Here is a 20,037-nt window from a genome sequence, read left to right as displayed (position 1 = left end):
GCCAGGATATTGGTCCCCCTCGAGTTCAAGTGCAACCCGTCCTTTCTGTACAGGTCGCACCTTCCCCAAAATAGGTCCCAATGATCCAGAAACTTGAATCCATACCCACTGTACCAGTCCCTCATCCACTCATTTATCCTCCACCTCGCTCCATTCCTACTCTCACTGTCGCGTGGCACAGGCAGTAATCCTGAGATTGTTACCTTTGCAGTCCTTCTCCTTAACTCTCTACCTAATTCCCTAAATTCTTCTTTCAGCACCTTTTCTCTTTTTTTACCTATGTCGTTGGTACCTATATGCACCACAACCTCAGGCTCCTCTCCCTCCCATTTCAGGATTTCTTGGACCCGTTCAGACACATCCCTGACCCTAGCACCAGGGAGGCAAACTACCATCCGGGACTCCAGTCTGCGTCCACAGAATCGCCTATCCGACCCCCTGACTATAGAGTCCCCTATTACAATTGCCCTCCCCTTCTTTTCCTTACCGTTCTGAGCAACAGGACCGGTCTTTATGCCAGAGGCCCGGCCGCTGTCTCTGCCCCCAGGTAGGCTGTCTCCCCCACCCTTACTCAAACATGAGTATTTATTTTCAAGGTGTACAGCCACCGGGGTACTGACCAGTCCCTGCCTCTGCCCGTTGCCCTTCCTAACTGTGACCCAGTTTTCTGTCTCCCGTGGTCTTGGAGTGACCACCTCCCTGTAACTCCTTTCTATGACCTCCTCGCTCTCCCTGAGCAGACAGAGGTCATCGAGTTGCTGTTCCAGGTTCCTAATACGGTCCCTTAGGAGCCCCATCTCGACGCACCCGGCGCAGATGTGGACGTCTGGAGGGCACTCCGACTCCATGACCTCCCACATCTGACATCCAGAACAGTAAACTGCTCTGGCCCTCATTCTCCCCCTTATCCTGGATACAATACAAAGCCTTACCCGGGATACAAGCCAATCAGCTGTTTCCTCTGGTCCGTTCGACCAATCAGAGGCTTCCCTTAATTTGAGGTGTGATCTGCGAATGGAACGTTGCAGATTTTGGTTCCTCCCTCTGTAACGGCTCCTGGGCCTCTGTTGAGACAAGCCCCGCGATGGGTTTTTACACTCACCACACGCAGGTCGCTCCTCCCTCTGTAACGGCTCCTGGGCCTCCTCTCCAAAGACTCTCGAGCCAAAGACTCACACGTTTCTCACAGGGCACTTCCCTCACAAGGCCGCTCACTCACTGCCGCTCGCTAAGAGCCGTCTTGCTTAAATTGACTGATATTTTGCCTGATTTACCAATTTACAAACCAAATTCCTCAGCTTTCAATTGTTTTCCCCCTCTGACTCACTTCTAACTCTCCTCCTACTTGGGCTAGAGCCAATTAGTGTTTTCTATTGCTGCTCTTTGTTGCTGTTGCTGCCAAATCCACAGGACCTCTGAGTAAAGTCTGCCTGTGCTTTGCCTACTCCTGCCCTCATTATGTATGTTTCTATGTAAAAGCTTTTCACTCCACATCACTGCGGCCAGTGACCCGAGGATGGCGTCATGGCACAGGGCGGGGATACGTCACGGGGCAGGGATACGTCACGGGGCAGGGCGGGGATACGTCATGGGGCAGGGCAGGGATACGTCACGGGGCAGGGCAGGGATACGTCATGGGGCAGGGGGGATACGTCACGGGGCAGGGCGGGGGTACTTCATGGAGCAGGGCCGCTCCCCTTCCTCACCCCAACCCCTCCCTTCACCCTTCTCCCGTTCCCCACTCTCCTCACCACCTCTCCGCTCCTTCCCCCCTCTCCCTCACCCTCTCCTCTCCAAGCCCCTCCTGCACCCCGCTCCCCTCCCACTTCCGCTCACCACACCGCTCTGCCCCTCCCTCCCAAGCACTAGTAATGTTGACGCGTTAGTAATGTCCTGTTTGCCAGCTTGTTGACCCTCTGTGTTCCCCTCCTGCAGGGTTTAGGATCTGTTGATCTGTGGACGGAGAGACGGGGACGTGAGCGGCCATTGAGGGCATCCAGCGTGCTGGTCAGCAGCACCCCTCCCCCCCCCATCTGCTCGGTGTGCAGGCTGAGCTTCAGTGGAGAACCACATGACGGGGAACAACAAAAAGAAGCGTTATGAGTGTGACGTGTGTGGCAAGGCCTGGCGGAGCCCGAGCCAGCTGGACACCCACCGGCGGGTACACACGGGCGAGAAGCCGTATGGCTGTTCTACTTGTGGCAAGAGCTTTACCCGGTTGTCGGGGCTGAGGCAGCACCAGTGGGTGCACAGCAGTGAGCGGCCCTTCACTTGCTCCGACTGCGGAAAAGGCTTCAACCAGTCCCAAAGCCTGCTAGTGCACCAGTACACCCACAGCGGTGAGCGCCCCTACACCTGCAGCGACTGCGGCAAGGGTTTCATCCAGTCCCAAAGCCTGTTGGTGCACCAGCGCACCCACAGTGGGGAACGCCCCTACACTTGCAGCGACTGCGACAAGGACTTCACCTGCTCCGCCTATCTGCTGTCCCACCAGCGCACCCACAGTGGACAGCGGCTCTACACCTGCGCCCAGTGCGGAAAGGGCTTCAACCACTCCAGCAGCCTGCAGACGCACCAGCACACCCACACCGGCGAGCGCCCCTACACCTGCGCACAGTGCGGCAAGGGCTTCACCCAATCCAGCAACCTGCAGAACCACCAGCGCACCCACACCGGCGAGCGACCCTACACCTGCGCACAGTGCGGCAAGGGCTTCACCCAATCCAGCAGTCTGCAGAACCACCAGCATACTCACACCGGCGAGCGTCCCTACACCTGTGCCCAGTGCGGCAAGGGCTTCACCCAATCCAGCAGCCTGCAGGTGCACCAGCGCACCCACACCGGCGAGCGCCCCTACACCTGTGCCCAGTGCGGCAAGGGCTTCACCCAATCCAGCAGCCTGCAGAACCACCAGCGCACCCACACCGGCGAGCGCCCCTACACCTGTGCACAGTGCGGCAAGGGCTTCACCCAATCCAGCAGCCTGCTGAAGCACCAGCGCACCCACACCGGCGAGCGCCCCTACACCTGTGCCCAGTGCGGCAAGCGCTTCACCCAATCCAGCAGCCTGCAGAACCACCAGCGCACCCACACCGGCGAGCGTCCCTACACCTGCGCACAGTGCGGCAAGGGCTTCACCCAATCCAGCAGCCTGCAGAACCACCAGCGCACCCACACTGGCAAGCACCCCTACACCTGCGCCCAGTGCGGCAAGGGCTTCACCCGCTCCGACAGCCTGCTGGAGCACCAGCGCACCCACACTGGCGAGCGTCCCTACACCTGTGCCCAGTGCGGCAAGGGCTTCATCAGATCCAGCAGCCTGCTGAAGCACCAGCACACCCACACCGGGGAGCGCCCCTACACCTGCGCCCAGTGCGGCAAGAGCTTCCCCAACTCCACCAGGCTGCTGTCCCACCAGCGGGTACACGCCGGCGACCAACCCGTCCCCAGCCCGGTGTGTGGAGAGCACTTTGCCAGGTCCTCCCACGCCCTGTCTCACCGGCACGTGCACACCAGTGGCCAGCCCTACAACTGCCCGTACTGTGGTGAGGCGTTTGACAGCTCGCGGGGGTTGCGGCAACACCGGCGGGCCCATGCCGGCGAGCAGCTGCTTCCACTGTGACAAGAGAGCATGGGGGCTGTGGGAGCACCAGGGGATACACACCGGGGAGAGACCCTTTGTGTGCGCTGAGTGTGGTAAGGGTTTCACCCACATGTCCAGCATGTGTCAACACCGGCGTGCCCACAGCGGTGAGCGTCCCTTCCCCTGCCTGTCCTGTGGTAAGGGCTTCACCCGCCTGGAACGCCGGCATGTCCACACTGGCCAGCGCCCCTTCGCCTATCAGCTTTGTGGCAAGGCCTTTGTCCATTCCTCCAGCGTGCTGGTGCACCGCAAGTGGCTAGGCGCTGTTTAGGTAAACAAAATGCTGGAGGAAATGGGTAATGTTTCTGGTCGAGACTCTCCTCAGTCTCCCAGTCCTTCGCTCCGGAGATGCTGCCTGTCCCGCTGAGTTACTCCAGCATTTTGTGTCCTTTTTTGTAAACCAGCACCTGCAGTTCCTTGTTTTTAAACCATTCTGGTTAACCATCCCTGCACCTTCCCCAAAGCCTCCACATCAGTCCTGTAATGGAGTGACCAGAACTGTATGCAATAGTCCAAATGCTACCTGACCAACGTCCCTTAAAGCTGCTCATATACATTCTCTATCCTTAACTCACATCCTTTTATCTCCTTATTTTCTCTTGCCTGTCACTTACTTCACTAATCTGTCGATCACCCCCTCATCTGTTAACATAGTGTTAGTCTGAAGAAGGGTCCCGACCCGAAATGTTCCCCACAGGTGCTGCCTGACCGGCCGAGTTACTCCAGCACTCTGAAACATCACCTATCCATGTTCTCCACAGATGTTTCTGATCCGCTGAGTTACTCCAGAACTGTGAGACGTCACCTATCCATGCTTTCCACATGGGGGAAACTTTTTTCAGTCACTTACCTCGATGAAGATGCGATTTTTCTCTGCCGAGGATCACCCGTGAGGAGCTCCAACCTCGGGGCCTGTGGACTTTAACATCGTGAATCCCGCGGTCTCTGGTAAGAAGAGACCGACTCGGGAGCTCCATGCAGTGGAGTGTTCCAATCCGTCCCGACGCCGGAGTTTCCATCATCCCGACGCCAGGACTTCGGACATTGGACCGTCAGCAGCGGCGACTGCGGAGGATTCAACAGCCCCGACCACGGGTGAACAAACGAGGAAGATGATTGGAATTTAATTACCTTCCGTCACAGTGAGGAATGTGGATTCCGCTGTAGGTGACATTTCTGTTAAATTTTATTTTATGTGGCTGTGTGTCTTGTTGCTTTTTACTTAGTATGGCTGTATGGTAACTCAAATATTACTGTTCCTTATATCTCTCCCACGGTGCGAGTTCATTCAAGTGCTCTCCCAAGTTTAAAAAAAAATCAAACTCGTGGTGAGCACGGAGAATGAACGTAGCGGGTACGTCGGAGCTCAGGGACGTCTCTTACTGGCTCGTAACGCGAAGGGCAGGTAAGCACGGCAAGACTCGTGAAGATTTTTCAACACGATGAAAAATGTCCACGAGAGCCCCGAGTACAGACGAGTGGCCATTACAGTAAATCTCCGAGTTCGAATCAGGGCAAACACAGGAGAACTCTTGGATGAACACGTACCGTGGGACAGGGGTTTAAATTAGCACATGTGACAATAAATTTGAACTTGATAAACTTTCCTCTATATCTGTATCTATCTATCTCCATAATTATAAAACTCTGATCTTGGATGTGTGTGTGTGTGTTTATTTATTTGTTTGTGTGTCACATCTTCCCGAAAAAACAACGCGCTAAAGACCCCCTCTCCCCGCTCTCTTCCACCCTCTCTCCCCACTATGTCCCTCTCTCTGTCTCTGCCCCCCTCACTCTCCCTGTCTAGACGGGCCTGCGAGTTGGGGCTCTCTTCCCCCAGCCTCTCTTCTCCCCACAAGCCTACCCACTCCCCTCCACTATCTCCCCCTCCTCTATCTCCACTCCTCTCTCCCCCTTCTCTCTTTCCCCTCATTTCTCCCCATCCTCTATCTCCCCTTCTCTCTCCCCCCTTTTTCTCTCTTCCCCCCATCCTTGCTCTCCCCCTCCTCTCTCCCTCTCCTTGCTCTCCCCCTCCTCTCTCTCCCCTCCTCTCTCTCCTCCTCTCTCTCTCTCTCCCCTCCTCTCACCCCCACCTCTCTATTCCTCCCCCTCACTCTCTCTCTTAACCCCCTCACTTCCCCCCTCACTCTCTCTGCCCACCTCTCTATCTCTCTGCCCCTATCTGTCTCTGCCCCCTTTCTCTCTGCCTTCTCCCTCTACCCCCCCTCCCCACCTCTCCCTCTCTAGATGAGGCTGAGAGTTGGGAGTATGCACGTGGATAGGGCGGGGATGGTGTAAAAGGAGACAATGAATAATATTAATATAATACTAAGGGGGGTGGTTAGTACGTGTGTGCTGCCGCAGGCCGACCAGAACCTTCCCCCCCGCAACTGTTGAGGGGATGGGACCCAACGGATCCCACATCCTAGTCTATCTTCTATCTTTATCTTCTATCTATAGTATTACTAAAAGTCTCATCTTGACCACTACCGGTCTGCGTTGTAATTGAATTTGTGCAAAAACGCTACACAATAATGCTATTTCTTGCCAGCTTATTCACCATTCTCCGCACCTAGCGCCCCAAGTTTTGTTTCGATAGGTGAAATGTTAGAAAAGTTATTAAGATTTAAAAAATCGTGAGATCAGCAGATTGGTCTTCTCGCCTGTCACTCACCATGATCTCTGGGGGTCCAGGAGAATAAAGCCCCGGAGGCCGGACGTGAGTCAGTCACCCCAGAAGACTGAGTCCAGAACTGTGGATCTACACCGTGAGTGAACTGAACTGTGTCTGTGACGTGCTGATTGAACAGATCTGTGCCTGCCCCATGAGTGAATTCAACTGTGCCTGTCCTGTGAGTGAATTCAACTGCCTGCCCCATGAGTGAATTCAACTGTGCCTGTCCTGTGAGTGAATTCAACTGTGCCTGTCCTGTGAGTGAATTCAACTGTGCCTGCCCTGTGAGTGAATTCAACTGCCTGCCCCATGAGTGAATTCAACTGTGCCTGCCCTGTGAGTGAATTCAACTGTGCCTGCCCTGTGAGTGAATTCAACTGTGCCTGTCCTGTGAGTGAATTCAACTGTGCCTGTCCTGTGAGTGAATTCAACTGTGCCTGTCCTGTGAGTGAATTCAACTGTGCCTGCCCTGTGAGTGAATTCAACTGTGCCTGTCCTGTGAGTGAATTCAACTGTGCCTGCCCTGTGAGTGAATTCAACTGTGCCTGTCCTGTGAGTGAATTCAACTGTGCCTGTCCTGTGAGTGAATTCAACTGTGCCTGTCCTGTGAGTGAATTCAACTGTGCCTGCCCCATGAGTGAATTCAACTGTGCCTGCCCTGTGAGTGAATTCAACTGTGCCTGCCCTGTGAGTGAATTCAACTGTGTCTGTCCTGTGAGTGAATTGAACTGTAGAGGGGAGGAAAGGGGAGTCAATGAAAGTAAGCATGCAGGTACAGCAGGCAGTGGAGAAAGCGAATGGCATGTTGACCTTCATGGAGAGAAGGCAGGTATGGGATACTGAGTTGGATGATCAGCCATGATCATATTGAATGGTGGTGCATGCTCGTAGACCCGAATGGCCTATTCCTGCACCTATTTTCTATGTTTGTATAACAAGAAGAGTTGAGTATAGAAGCAAAAAGGTCCTTCTGCAGTTGTATAGGGCCCTAGTGAGACCACACCTGGAATATTGTGTGCAGTTTTGGTCTCAATTTGAGGAAGGACATTCTTGCTATTGAGGGAGTGCAGCGTAGATTCAGCAGGTTAATTCACGGGATGGCGGGACTGTCATGCTACGACAAAGGAAAGACTGGGCTTGTATCCCCTGGATGAGAAGGAATCTTATTGCAACAAGATTACTAGACTAAGTGGGACCTGTTGGGTCCCATGTTCACACGGGAGGGCTAGTCCTTCAACGCAATATTCCATCTCCACCAATTCCAATATTGGTGGCCAGTGGGGGGGGGGGGGGGGGGGGACCTTTCCGAAGTGCAGGTATGGGTGTTGTGGGCTGAAGGGACTGGTCGCCAGAGGACTAGTATGGACCTTGCGGGCCAAATGGATTCTTGGGGTGGCAGCTCAGTCCATGAAGCCTGGTGTGCTGGCAGCTCACTCACGGCTGGTGGGCTGGCAGTTGACTCGCGGTTATTCCTTGAAATTCCATTTAAAGCAGGGTGCAAAGCCACCAAATTCAGGTGCAGTTTCCTACCACTTCAAGCAATGTGCAAGACGACCGAATTTGTGCAGTTTCATATCACTTCAAGCAGGGTGTAAGTCCACCAAATTCAAGTGCAGTTTCATACCACTTCAAGCAGGGTGTAAGTCCACCAAATTCAAGTGCATTTTCATACTATTTCATGCAGGGTGCAAGGCCACCACATTCAAATGCAGTTTCATACCATTTCAAACAGGGTGAAACCACCGTAAAACCACACAAAACACCACACTCACAGTTCAGTAGACATTAAGTATGTTCAGTTGATTCACAATCCAGACAGAGTAGTGACCTCTCCCTCCCCCATCATGCAGAGACTGAGCCACACCCACACTTCGGGGTTTTATAATCCCCTCCCACCGGAAAAGGTGTGGCCTTCATGGCGTGATTGGCAGAAGAGAGATTCTCAACATTTTTTAAACACTAATAACACTTTTATTTTTCATTGATGGGGAAAATCCTCTGCACCTGATGAGCAGAGGGGGACTGAGTAAGATACCCAAAAATCACAGCCGTAAGTGGTTGCGTTTTATCTAAAATCAATATCAAGCCGGGTGCAATCAATCCCACTCCTACCTCCTACCATACGTGGTGTGGCGCCGCCTGACGGCCCCCCGCGGCTCGACTACAGTCAGCTGTCTTTTTTAAATTTTTTTGTCTTGTTAAATGTATGTCTTGAGCTAGTTTTTATTTATTTTTTAAGCTGTGTATATGTTTGGGTTGGGGGGTATTAAACTGGACCATCATTGCCTGTGGCAGATTGTGTTTTTGCAGCTGCCGCAGGAAGTACAACATCTTTGTTTTGACTGTGGAGTCGATCCACAGGTGGGTGCACACGGGAGAATGTCCCTTCGACTGCTCGGAGTGTGGCAAGAGCTTCACCCGCTACGACAGACTGCTGCGGCACAACCGCGAGCACTCCGGCGAGAGGCCCTTTGGCTGTTCCAACTGTGGCAAGAGCTTCAAGATGTTGCATGAGCTGAAGATGCAGCGGCGAGGGCACGCGGGCGAGAAGCCCTATGGTTGCTCCACCTGTGGCAAAAGCTTTGCCCGGCTGTCGGGGCTGCTAAATCATCCCACTATTCACGCAATATTCCACTACTTACCTGGAGTAGACACGAGGCATCAAGCTGAATGTGTGGAGTGCAAATGACAGTATGATCCCGCCCGGGCCCACGCGAAGAAACGGCGTCATTTTGCGTCGCTTCCCCAACTGCGCAGGCGTGGATGGTCACATTGTTTTCTCCCAATTCACCCAGCGGGCCGGAACCAGAATTTCCGACGATTTCCATCAATTTCTTACTCTGGGGAAAAAAGGGGGGCTGCAGTCGCACCCCCCAACCGAAATTTGGTTTCTGCAGTCATACACACAAGAAAAAGAACCAAGCCACAACACAATTTACACAAACATCCATCACAGTGAATCTCCTCCTCACTGTGATGGAAGGCTAAGTCTTATCTCTCCCCTGCACTCCTCATTCTCTTCCCGATGTCAGAGTAAAAGCCCCCGGCAGGCGATGGTAAGTGTCCCGCGGCCATTATAGCGCGCCGGGCGATGCAAGGCTGCGCTCCGGGTCTTGGTGTTGGAGCCCCCCGGCAGGTGCTAGCAAGTCCCACGACCGTTAAAGCTGCGCCTGGCGATGTAAGGCCCCGCTCCAGATCATCCTCAACCCCGCAACTCGGGCGGGAGAAGTCGCCGTTGCAGAAGCCGCGAAAAGAGGTCTCCCACCAGGGACCCGTGGGCTCCCTATGTCACCATCCACCAGACCTGCGGCTGGAGCCCCCGAATCTCCGGGGTCGGGCCGCAGCAGCGCGCCACCACAGCTCCTCCCGCTCCGAACTCGGCCAGCTCTGCGATGGTGGGTAAGTCCGCAGCTCCGCGACTGGAGCCCCAGGTCGTTCCGGTTGGAGGCCGCTCCACGGTGCTCGGCCCCAACGACAATGGAGACTCGACAGAGAAAAGGCCGGGTTCTCCGTACAGGGAAAAGATTTTAAAGTTTCCCCCGCCCCCACACACATACCCAGTTAAAAAACAAAAAAACATTATAACTACATTCAAACGAGACAAAAAATTTAAAAAAAAAGACAGACGGACTGCAGAGGCCGCTGCGACGTGAGTTGCGCCGCCCACCCATTCCAGCAAGTTAGCTTCATTGTTCAACAACAAGGGCACCCAGATCCCCTTGCACAGTTACATTCCTAAGTTTAAATACTCTTATATTCTATTCTTCCTCCCTGTAAAGAGCTCAAACTCACACGGGTTGAAACACAAGCATCTTTATTGTTCAGGTCATCAACTACACAGCAGGTGATCACACGTTCACGCTGCTACACTAACTGCTAGACAGTGGGTAGGATCTTACACAATGAATGTTACAATTAGGTGGGGTTATAATTACTAAGCATTCTAATTGGCTAACATGCTATAGCCAATGCTACATCTCTTCTATAAATGAAAAGTAGATACAGCATTATCACTACGATGAGTAAATAAATTGTTAAATGCAAAATGCCACATATAAGAATAATAAGGTTAAACATAGTCACCATATCTAACAGGCAACTTACTAACCCGCCCGGTCCGCGTACGGTAAGGAGCTGCCTCATTAACCTTTTTCTCCAAAAGGTTAAGGGCACGTCTGGGTGAGCCAACAGGGCTCTAGGGAGACACCATAGGGGACGACCGTCGTGGGGGCACCGGTGAAGCGGGTACAAGGGGTGGGGACATAGACCTGGTGGGGGGGGGGGGGGGGGGGTGTCAGCTGCAGGCACTAGAGCGACCGGAACAGCGATCACTTTGAAGTTGAGTGGAGGGGCTTCAGGACCCAGGAGAGCCGGACGTCACTGGAAGGATATGTTGACGGTTACGTCTGTAGATGGTGCCGCCGACATCGACAAGGTAGGATCGTGGCTCTTTCAAGGGGCCGTGGATGAACCCCAGTTTGGTATGTCCTTTGTTTGTCTGTAATCGAACCACTTGGCCTTGGATCAGTGGCTTGCCGGATTTGTCATAGGCACTGTGGTATTATGGAATAATAGTGTAAGGAATGCCTTTATTTTGTGGTGGCAGGATGTGACGTGGGAACCGGGGGTGGCAGTTGAGGAGATGCCCGGCATGCAAACGAGCCTGCGGCTGCTGTACAGAGTTGCTAAATAAAGACAGACTCCGTTTACATCGTCGTACGAGCCTTATTATAAGAATAACTCGACATGGTGTCAGAAGTGGGAGACTTGTAAGCGAAAAAAAAAAGAAGAAGAGGAAGGTGTATCATTTTATCAGGAAATGGGAGAGGAGCCGGAAGATATGGCGCAACCTACACCAACTGCTACGTTCACAATACTACCTCCAGAGCCATTCGATTTTACCAAGCCTCAAGAATGGGAGCGTTGGATCAGGAGATTCAACCGCTTTCAGCTTGCAAGCAACTTAAACGCGACGTCGGCAGAAAACCAGGTGAACACGTTAGTGTATTGCATGGGAGATGAAGCCGAAGATGTGTTAAAGGGGCTAACGCTAACTGCAGATGAGAGGAGGATGTACACGGATGTCAAGGCAGGCTTTGATGCATTTTTTGTACCTAAAAAGAATGTAATCTATGAAAGAGCCAAGTTCAATCAGCGTGTGCAACTGCCAGGAGAAACAGTGGATTCCTTCATCACTGCTCTATACGGATTAGCTGAACACTGCAACTATGGACAGTTACAGAACGAGCTGATCCGCGACAGGTTAGTGGTCGGGCTGAGAAACGTCTCATTGTCAGAAAAGCTACAGCTAGACAGAGACCTAACCCTTGGAACTGCTATAATAAAAACAAGGCAGTCTGAAGAAGTTAGACGACAGCGGTCTGACTTAAGAGGAGAAAATAGCGGTGCTAGCAAGTGCTCTAATGTTGATGCTGTGCATGCTAAAAGCTACAGAAAACCCAAATCTCCCTCAAAGCCTCAGCCACAAGCACAAACACCAGGCAAAAATAAACTTAATACACAGCCACAGTCAGGTTTAAAGGCCTGTTATAGATGTGGAAAAATGCACTTGCATGGAAAATTGGAATGCCCTGCTAAAGATGCTGTGTGTCACAACTGTGGCAAAAAGGGACATTATGGCAAAGTGTGCAGAAACAGTGCAAAGTCTCAATGCTGTCACTACAGAGGAGGAAGAGAGCTTTTTCCCGGGAGCCGTGGATGCTGGAAAAGACCCGTGGACGGTGCAGCTACAAGTGAGACAAAAAAAAGTGTGCTTTAAAATAGACTCTGGTGCTGATGTCACCGCCATGCCAGCCGAGGTGTACCATGACATTGCAGGGGGGCATGATGTGAAGTGCCTGGCAGTGTCGACACGCCCATTGTTTGGGCCAGGGGGCAATGCACTCTCTGTCCTGGGTGTAGCCAGAGAAACACTGCGCAGATGCAAAAAGACAGCCATAGAGAACATTTATGTAGTAAGAGACCTGCACACTGCACTGTTGGGAAGGCCTGCCATAGAACGGCTTCAGCTTGTGTGCAGAGTTGACGGCATCACCTTGGAATCAGTGAAACAACAATATCCGAAGCTGTGTAGCGGCTTGGGTCTTGTTCGGAGGCCATACTCAATTAAATTGAAGCCAGAGGCTGTGCCCTGCTCTCTCCACACGCCACGCAAAGTCCCTCTGCCGCTTATGGGAAAAGTGAAGGAGGAGATAGACCATATGGAGAAGATGGGCGTAATCACCAAGATTGAGGAGCCGACTGATTGGTGTGCCAGGATGGTGGTGGTGCCGAAAAAAGCAGGAGATGTTCGCATTTGTGTGGACTTCGCAATGATGAATGGATCAGTATGCAGAGAAACGTTTATCCTGCCTTCTGTCGAGCACACTCTGGGCATGCTAGCTGGCGCAACAGTATTCAGCAAATTAGATGCCAACATGGGCTTTCGGCAAGTACCATTGACAAAAGAGTCTGCCAAATACACCACCTTCATCATGCCTTTTGGGCGCTACTATTTTAACCGTCTACCCTTTGGCATAGCATCAGCCCCCGAGCACTTTCAAAGGATGATGATGACAGAAGTGACCGGTGGCCTGGAGGGGGTACTGTGTCATATGGATGACATCCTGGTCTGGGGACAGACGCAGGAGGAGCATGATGTGCGGCTACATGCGGTGCTAGAGAAGGCACATAAGGCCGGCATTACGCTCAACATGGACACATGTGAGCTCACACGCCACAGTCAGATTCCTGGGTCATGTGATTTCAGCAGATGGAGTGAAGCCAGATCCAGAGAGGACGAGAGCAGTACAAGAGATAGATGTACCCAAAAATGTCAGCGAACTCAGGAGTTTTCTGGGCATGGTCAATCAGCTGGGCCGCTTCTTGCCTAACCTGGCTGAAAAAGACAAAGTGCTACGAGACCTGCTGTCCAAGAAGAACCACTGGTACTGGGGGACTGAGCAGCAGGCCGCCTTTGATCAGTTAAAAACAAGAGCTGTCATCCACACCAGTGCTCACATTATACAACCCAAACAGTGCTCTAAAGATCTCTGCTGATGCCTCTTCCTTTGGCCTGGGGGCAGTCCTGCTGCAGAAGAGCGATGCCATGTGGTCACCTGTGGCATATGCGTCCAGGTCAATGACACCAACAGAGCAGCGCTATGCTCAAGTAGAAAAGGAGGCATTGGCTGCGACGTGGGCATGTGAAAGGTTCAGCTGTTTCATCCTGGGAAGACCATTCGAGCTGGAAACTGACCATAAGCCGTTGGTGAGTCTGCTGGGAGGGAAAGCTTTGGATGACCTCCCACCAAGAGTCCAAAGATTTAGGATGAGACTCATGAGGTACAACTATACAGTCGATCATGTCCCTGGCAAAAGCCTGGGGACAGCCGACACCTTATCTCGTGCTCCTCTGAGAGCCGCAAGAACACACACAGACACAAGCCTATTAGAGGACACCAACATCTATGTAGACTCTGTCATCAGCAACATTCCTGTCAGTGGAGATTATCTGAGCAGCCTACGTGAGCACCTGCAGGCAGACAGCACATGCTCTGCACTGATGGAGTACTGCACAGACGGCTGGCCCGACAAAAGCCAACTGCAGGGAGTGCTGAGACATTACTGGGCTGATAGAGCAGTGCTGACTGTGCACGATGGGCTGCTGCTGCGGGGCACGAGGCTCGTCATCCCATCAGCCTTACAAGGTGATGTGCTGCAGAGACTACATGAGGGACACCTGGGGGTGACAAAGTGCAGGGGCCGAGCCAAACAGACGGTATGGTGGCCAGGACTCAGCAGCCAGCTGAATGACATGGTGCTGAAATGTAGAACCTGCATCCAAGAGAGAAGGAACGTCAAAGAGCCGCTGATGCCAACGGAGATGCCAGACAGGCCTTGGCAAACCTTGGGAGCTGACCTATTCACGCTGAAAGACAAGACTTATCTACTAGTAGTAGATTATTTCTCAAGGTATGTGGAAGTTGTGCTGCTATCACCCACAAGGTCCACAGATGTGGTGGTGCACCTGAAATCCATGTTTGCTCGTCATGGAATTTGTGAATTTCTTAAAAGTGACAATGGGCCCCAGTTCTCAGGTAGCCACTTTAAAGCCTTTGCAGCAGAGTATGGCTTTGTGCACATCACGAGCAGCCCCAGGTTTCCTCAGAGCAATGGGGAGGCGGAACGCGCTGTACAAACCGTGAAAAACCTGCTAACAAAGGCGTCAGACCCATATCTTGCATTGCTGGCCTACAGAGCAACCCCTCTACAGAACGGCTATAGCCCGGCCGAGCTGTTGATGGGGCGCCGCCTCCGCACTACAGTTCCTGCCCTTCCAACCCTGCTGAATCCAGTTTTGCCTGACTACAACGTGCTGGGGGCCAAAGAAAGGGAGAAGAGGAGGAACGACGCAAGGTCCTTTGACAAGAGGCACGGAGCGAGAAATCTGGAGCCACTAGTACCTGGGGAGGATGTGTGGATCACCGATGCACAAGTCCAGGGCACAGTGCTATCTACACACAATACCCCTTGCTCTTATATCGTCCAGGTGCCTCAGGGCACACTGAGGAGGAACCGGCATCACTTGGTGCCGCTGCAGACCAACAGTGGGGTAGTCTATCTGCTTGCTACTTTTTTCTAATTCAAATTAATAACATGGATGTTCAATAACTGATATGCTAGCACTCTCTCTTTTGGCATGTGGTATTCTGGAAACTTGAAAACAGTCTCTTTAAAAACACGGGGTAGGCCATTTAGGACTGAGTTATTGGCTTATCCATCTCTCCTAATACATGGCCAGTGTGGTATCCAAGTCTCCTTTTGAACTCAATTCAAAAGATAAGAAATGGGAAGAAAACAAACTTAAAACACCAATAAGACAAAACAAACAACCTGCATTTTTTCATCTCTCCTCCATTGAAAGTGAAGAGAAAATAAAGAATAAACTCAATTTTCATGGATTGCTAACGTATTTGCAAAGAAAAAAGGAAAATAAAATAACCTTGTGTGGCTCCAGCTCCACACAACTACTTACTTCTTAGAGACACACACTACCTCTCAAAATACATTAGTCTCTGCAAGGATTTCTGACGTAGAATAACAAAAACTCAATCATGACATCCTATTTTATCTGAATTATAGGATTAATTCAACATTCAGCAGACTACATCTAGAAAAAATAAGGCTTGTCTTGACTGACTGACAAACCAGATCAATTTTCCAAAATATGGTCTCCTTTCATTTAATTTATTCAACAACATAATGGTCGAACACAAATTCAAAACCGACGCTAGGGTCGGGTGAACGGGCGTATGGAAGGGCAGTGGGATATATCTCCACTTCTTTCACTTCGTTAGCTCTGGGGTTTTTATTTTGTGTCTTTCTCGAAATTCATTATTTTCTTTTTCTTTTCTTCTATCTATCCCTTTTTCCTTTTTCCTTTTTTCCGATTTAGTTATTAGTTTAGAAAATGTTAAAATTGAAGCAGTACGAAAATTGTATAACTGTTACATTGATTACTTTCTCTTTGTACAATTGCTTCTAATAAAATAAATATTAAAAATAAAACATTCACCAGAACCGGTTTCATAAACACGTAACAATCTTTAAACTTACTTATTTTATATCTTTTTTTTCCTGTGACATTCATTCACAAGTTGCCACACCTCATGCAATATGATAAATCTCACACATAGTCACACTTTAAAACAGTAAAATTCTCACTCAAAAATAAAACACAGTTATACACACCTCAAGGAAATCATTCTAACTCTTAAAACTTTGATACACCCAAATATGTTCATAAGCTTGCCCACCATTTCGCACATTTACTGAATTAACATGGAATTTTCACAACGGAAAATGGGCATCACAATTAGGTTTTTAGAGTGTATCTCTATTATTTTTCCTTCTTACCAGCATGCATAAAGGAGTGTATATAAAATAAAATAACAGGCAGAAAAACATCAATTACACATTTTTTTCCAAAAGGGGTGTGAGCCAGAGTCCCTTGGTGGAATCAATGGCACAGCTGTCTCCATAGTCAGTGCACATAGGGGCGTACCTCTATAATTCCTAAACCTCCCCGATTTGTTTGACAAGACCGTTCTGTCTACTAGAATCTTTGGTTCTAGGGGGACCAATGTACAAAATTCGCAAGCTAGGACATTCCCCTGGGAGTCTTTGGCGTGGGTACTCATATGGGTATTGCACTTAATAATAGCGAGGTGGGCTGGGAAGGCTAAGGCTAGTGTCTTTAAGTTGTGAAAGTCTTCTTGTTGGAATGAGAGAGTTAAAATGAAAAAGAATTAACGAAGCCCACAAAAGCCTCATCTGCTTAGAATGGGCGGGCCGGAATGATTCACAATGGGATGGTCCAATTCCCCGTCAAACAAGATGCTGGGCACAGTGATCCAGATTGTGATTGGTCACACTCCCTGTCATTCAGGATCTTGCCATGCCCCACAACCATTGGGTCGCTCACAAACTCTCTTCTCTGTCTTTCTCCAGCAGAGGCGAGCTCTGCCAAAAGTGGTTCACAGTTCGAAGGGAAGTTTGTTTCAAACTGTACAGGCTGCTGGCTTGTGATTTAATGTTCTTGAGCAGCCCCAATTCTCATGCGTTTTTTTCCCTCTTCCAATCTTCTTTAATTTATCTGCAGTTTCTCTCTCTACACATCTGTGTTGTTTAACTCTCTCATTGCTGAATTCAATTACGGCTCCTTCTTCCTCTTCTGCCTCAGCCATTTTCCTTCAGCCATCTGCCTTTTCAGTCTCCAAGTTGCCATCAGTATCATTTCCGTCTAGGGGTGCTCGATCCTCCCCCTATCTGTGCAATCTTGTATGGGGGAGGTGCTCCACACTATTCCGGGCTATATTCCATCATTCCCCCTCTTCTATAAACAGGGTCGCCGTGTCAGACAAGGGGTCTCTAAAGGGCTTACTGGTACCGCGTTTATTCTAAACCATTAATTGCTTGTTTTCTGAACTCTTCTTATCAGCGCTTTCTCTCTCTACCTTGGCCATTTTCACCTTGGAGTTGATTGTAGAATTTAGAAGAGCTCCCCTTCCCCTCACCCCACTCACCATCCACAACACAACAGTCACATATGTGGAGTCTTTCAAATTCCTGGGAACCATCATCTCCAAGGACCTTAAATGTGGGTCTACCATCGACTCCACGGACGACTCCGGTTTGTCAAAGCTGCCACAGCCAGACATAAAAACAGCTTTTTTCCACGAGTAGCAGCTCTACTCAATAACCAAATATCTGCGGCCTCCTATTAACCATATAACCATATAACAATTACAGCATGGAAACAGGCCATCTCGACCCTTCTAGTCCGTGCCGAACACATAATCTCCCCTAGTCCCATATACCTGCGCTCAGACCATAACCCTCCATTCCCTTCCCATCCATATAACTATCCAATTTATTTTTAAATGATAAAAACGAACCTGCCTCCACCACCTTCACTGGAAGCTCATTCCACACAGCTACCACTCTCTGAGTAAAGAAGTTCCCCCTCATGTTACCCCTAAACTTCAGTCCCTTAATTCTCATGTCATGCCCCCTTGTTTGAATCTTCCCTACTCTCAGTGGGAAAAGCTTTTCCACGTCAACTCTGTCTATCCCTCTCATCATTTTAAAAACCTCTATCAAGTCCCCCCTTAACCTTCTGCGCTCCAAAGAATAAAGCCCTAACCTGTTCAACCTTTCTCTGTAACTTAGTTGCTGAAACCCAGGCAACATTCTAGTAAATCTCCTCTGTACTCTCTCTATTTTGTTGACATCCTTCCTATAATTAGGCGACCAAAATTGTACACCATACTCCAGAATTGGCCTCACCAATGCCTTGTACAATTTGAACATTACATCCCAACTTCTATACTCAATGCTCTGATTTATAAAGGCCAGCACACCAAAAGCTTTCTTTACCACCCTATCTACATGAGATTCCACTTTCAGGGAACTGTGCACAGTTATTCCCAGATCCCTCTGTTCACCTACATTCTTCAATTCCCTACCATTTACCATGTACGTCCTATTTTGATTTGTCCTGCCAAGATGTAGCACCTCACACTTATCAGCATTAAACTCCATCTGCCATCTTTCAGCCCACTCTTCCAACTGGCATAAATCTCTCTGTAGACTTTGAAACTCTACTTCATTACCCGCAACCCCACCTATCTTAGTATCATCTGCATACTTACTAATCCAATTTACCACACCATCATCCAGATCATTGATGTACATGACAAACAACAGTGGACCCAACACAGATCCCTGTGGCACCCCACTCGTCACTGGCCTCCAACCTGACAAACAACCATCCACCATTACTCTCTGGCATCTCCCATTCAGCCACTGTTGAATCCATCTTGCTACTCCACCATTAATACCCAACCATTGAACCTTCTTAACCAACCTTCCATGAGGAACCTTGTCAAAGGCCTTACTGAAGTCCATATACACAACATCCACTGCGTTACCCTCATCAATTTCCCGAGTAACATCTTCAAAAAATTCAAGAAGATTAGTTAAACAAGACCTTCCATGCACAAATCCATGTTGACTGTTCCTAATCAGACCCTGTTTATCCAGATGCTTATATATATTATCTCTAAGTATTCTTTCCATTAATTTGCCCACCACTGACGTCAAACTAACAGGTCTATAATTGCTAGGTTTACTCTTAGACCCCTTTTTAAACAATGGAACAACATGCGCAGTACGCCAATCCTCCGGCACTATTCCCGTTTCTAAAGACATTTGAAATATTTCTGCCATAGCCCCTGCTATTTCTACACTAACTTCCCTCAATGTCCTAGGGAATATCCTGTCCGGACCTGGAGACTTATCCACTTTTATATTTCTCAAAAGTGTCAGTACTTCCTCTTCTTTGATCCTCATAGTTTCCATAGCTACTCTACTTGTTTCCCTTACCTCACATAATTCAATATCCTTCTCCTTGGTGAATACCGAAGAAAAGAAACTGTTCAATATCTCCCCCATCTCTTTTGGCTCTGCAGATAGTTGACCACTCTGACTCTCTAATGGACCAATTTTATCCCTCGTTATCCTTTTGCTATTAATATAGCGGTAGAAACCCTTCGGATTTACTTTTACCTTACTTGCCAAAGCAACCTCATATCTTCTTTTAGCTTTTCTAATTTCTTTCTTAAGATTCTTTTACATTCTTTATACTCCTCAAGCACCTCATTTACTCCATGCTGCCTATAATTATTGTAGATCTCCCTCTTTTTCCGAACCAAGTGTCCAATTTCCCTTGAAAACCATGGCTCTTTACAATTTTTACGGTTTCCTTTCAACCGAACAGGGACATAAAGATTCTGTACTCTTAAAATTTCACCTTTAAATGTACTCCATTTCTCTTCCACATCTTTCCCATAAAACAAACTGTCCCAATTTACTCCTTTTAAATCCTTTCGCATCTCCTCAAAGTTAGCCTTTCTCCAATCAAAAATCTCAACCCTAGGTCCAGTTTTGTCCCTCTCCATAATTATATTGAAACTAATGGTATTGTGATCACTGGACCCGAACTGTTCCCCAACGCATACCTCTGCCACCTGACCCATCTCATTTCCTAACAGGAGGTCCAGTACCGCCCCTTCTCTGCTCTGCTTTTGCTCTGGTATTTAATTTAATTCACATGTTTAATCAAGTTTTTTATTATTAATGTTTTATGTATCATTCT

The 20,037-nt window shown here is 49.5% G+C and overlaps 1 pseudogene; it reads left to right on the top strand.

Annotated features, from left to right (window-relative positions):
- The first annotated feature begins 2,013 nt into the window (after positions 1–2,013).
- Positions 2,014–20,037, top strand: part of LOC129693984 (zinc finger protein 850-like) — a 33,291-nt pseudogene continuing 15,267 nt past the window's right edge.

Source organism: Leucoraja erinacea, unplaced genomic scaffold (assembly GCF_028641065.1).
Source record: "Leucoraja erinacea ecotype New England unplaced genomic scaffold, Leri_hhj_1 Leri_517S, whole genome shotgun sequence".
Taxonomy (NCBI): Eukaryota; Metazoa; Chordata; class Chondrichthyes; order Rajiformes; family Rajidae; genus Leucoraja; species Leucoraja erinaceus.
Note: the sequence above shows the minus strand (reverse complement) of the source record. Positions and strands in the feature narration are given on the sequence as shown.